The sequence below is a fragment of the Penaeus japonicus genome, unplaced genomic scaffold (assembly GCF_977035675.1).
Source record: "Penaeus japonicus unplaced genomic scaffold, GWHDUDI00000001_assembly GWHDUDI00000016, whole genome shotgun sequence".
Lineage (NCBI taxonomy): Eukaryota > Metazoa > Arthropoda > Malacostraca > Decapoda > Penaeidae > Penaeus > Penaeus japonicus.
The window spans coordinates 3,034,570-3,037,069 of record NW_028234418.1 but is presented as its reverse complement, the minus strand read 5'-3'; the positions used below and the strand labels follow the sequence as shown (position 1 = coordinate 3,037,069).

The 2,500-nt window shown below is 55.0% G+C and overlaps 1 protein-coding gene across 8 annotated transcripts in view; it reads left to right on the top strand.

Annotated features, from left to right (window-relative positions):
• Nucleotides 1-2,500, top strand: part of KrT95D (phosphofurin acidic cluster sorting protein KrT95D) — a 345,004-nt gene that overhangs the window by 172,489 nt on the left and 170,015 nt on the right. The gene's annotated exons all lie outside the window — the stretch shown is intronic.

Here is a 2,500-nt window from a genome sequence, read left to right as displayed (position 1 = left end):
GCTGCGTCTTGAGGGGCGAAATTACTCCTTAATGAGGGATGCTGCGGGTCAGTGGAATGAAATCGGTTCTTTGCCGGAGATTTTGGAAGCTATTTTTTAAAAAAGCTTTCGAGGCGCGCGAACGGGAAGGTTTAGTTGCCAGAATGGGAAAGGAAGGAACATTACGCCCCCATAAAGAATAGTTGCATGACGGTGCACGTTGTAAATACACGCACGTGTACAGAAGCAGGTATTATACCTTTGATGTTATTATTTATGATTGTTGCTATTATTGTTAGCAGTTGTAATAATAATATCTGTTCATATCCTTGTTTCAGGCTTGTTTAGATGGTTGTTTGTGTGTCTGCCCTCAAATGCACCCTTTTGAAGAGACAGTTGCGGTTCTCCCAATGACAAGTCGGTCCCGCCATCAATGAGAGCTGAATGGTCGTCTGACTCACTCCCTCTTCACCCCCCCCCCGCCCTCTCTCTCTCTCATGTCTCCTCCTCACCTCCTCTTTCACGCTCTCCGCCCCTTCCCTCCCTGCCACTTCCCTTTCCCCTACTCCCTCCCCTCTGCCCTTTCGTTACCTTTACCCCGGTCTGCCTTATCGCTGCTCCCTCCATTCATCCCCTTTCTCTCTCCATTTCTTCCTTCCCTCTTCCAACTCCTTCTCTACCTCCATTCCTCCATCCTCCTGCTACACCTCTTCTCCCTTCCCTCCCCCCCTTCCCCTCCCCCTCCACCCCTCCTCCTCCCCCTCCACCCCTCCTCTTACCCCTCCACCCCTCTCCCCTCCCGCCTCCTTATTTGTGCCTGGCCATCCTCAACCATGGCCATCCTCACCCTTGATGGTCCTCTCTCTCGCCCTCTTTTCCTTTCCTCTCCATCGCCCTGTTCACTTTGTTTTCCTGTGTTCTCCTGCCGTTCACTCTTGTGCTCCTTGTCTTAGAGTTCGCTAGAATCGCTCTCTGCCTCCCCGCCCTCGTCCCGCGCCCTCGTCCCCGCGCCCCCGAAAGCGGTCGCCAAGCACGCCTGGCCGGCCGTTCGAGCCGTTCGAGTTTATTCGGGGAATGTTTTTCAACAACGCGCGGACTCCCTCGCCTTTCATTGATTCCGGGGAGGGGGCCAACTCTCCCTTCCCCTCCTCGTGTTCCCCCATGCCCCCTCCCTACTCATCCCCCGGCCCTCTTACACCCCCTCCCCTTCTTGCTCATCCCTTCTCCCTGCTCATCCCCCTTCTTGCTCATTCCCTCTCCCTGCTCATCCCCCTCCTTTCTCATCCTCCCACTTAGCTCACCCCCCTCCTTTATCATCGCTCTTCCCTGCTCATCCCCCTCCTTTCTCATCCCTCTTCCCTGCTCATCCCCCTTCTTGCTCCCTCCCCCCCACCCCCCTTCTCTCGCCTCTGCGTCTCGCCGCCACTTCTGGTCATTCATGTGCATATGATACACACGGATCTCTCTTGACATACCTTGTGTTTACTTTGAGCAAGATGCAAGGTAGGCAGTGGGAAGAGGGTCTGTGTGTGGGGGGTGGGGGTGGGGTGGGTGGGTGCTTTCATAACAGATGTCGCTCTTTGCCGGGGGGTTCGCTTGGCTTTCTCATTAAGATTAACACTATCATTACTGGATCTTCATGGGGGAATTATCGTGGCCGTGACTCGCGCCTCGAGCTTAAAGGGTGAATATTGCTTGCCCTGGCGAGCCGGGGTTAGTCTGCTTGCCGTGCGTTGAGCATCACACTCCGAGCGCCTTCCATCCCCTGCGCTCCTTCCTGGTTCTTCCTTTCCCTCCTTTTCCGGCCCTGTCCTTCCTTAGACTTGACTCCTTCCTTGCACCTGTTCTCTCTTCCCTTTCTTCCCCTCGACTGCGTTTCTGGTTCCCCCTTCCGTCAACACTCCCTTCGCTTATTCTTCTATCCCTCCTTCTCGTGCTTTTCCTTCCCCCACCCCTTCCCTCCCCTCTTCTATCCCTAAACCATTCCCTTCCCTTCCCCGCCCCTCCCCTCCCCTCCCCTCCCCTCCCCTTTCCTGCCTCTCTCCTCCCCTTCCATTCTTCTCACCTTCCATCCCCTCTCGCCTCCTCTTCCCTTCCCTTCCCTTCCATTACATTCCCTTCCATCCCCTTCTCTTCCCTTCAATTCTCTTCTCTTCTTTTCCCTTCTCTTCCCTTCCCTTCCCTTCCCTTCTCTTCCCTTCCCTTCCCTTCCCTTCCCTTCTCTTCCCTTCCATTCCCTTCGCTTATCTTCCTTTCCCTTCCATTCCTTTCTCTTCCCTTCCCTTCCCCGCTCTACCCTTCCATTCCCTTCGCTTCTCTTCCCTTCCCTTTCCTTCCATTCCATTCCTGTCTCTTCCCTTCCCTTCCTTTCTCTTCCCTTCCCTTCTCTTCCCTTCACTTCCCTTTCCTTAAGTTCCCTTCTCTTCTCTTCTCTTCATTTGCCTTCTGCATCATTCTCTCTCTCTCTCTCTCCCTCCCTCCCTCCCTCCCTCCCTCCCTCCCTCCCTCCCTCCCTCCCTCC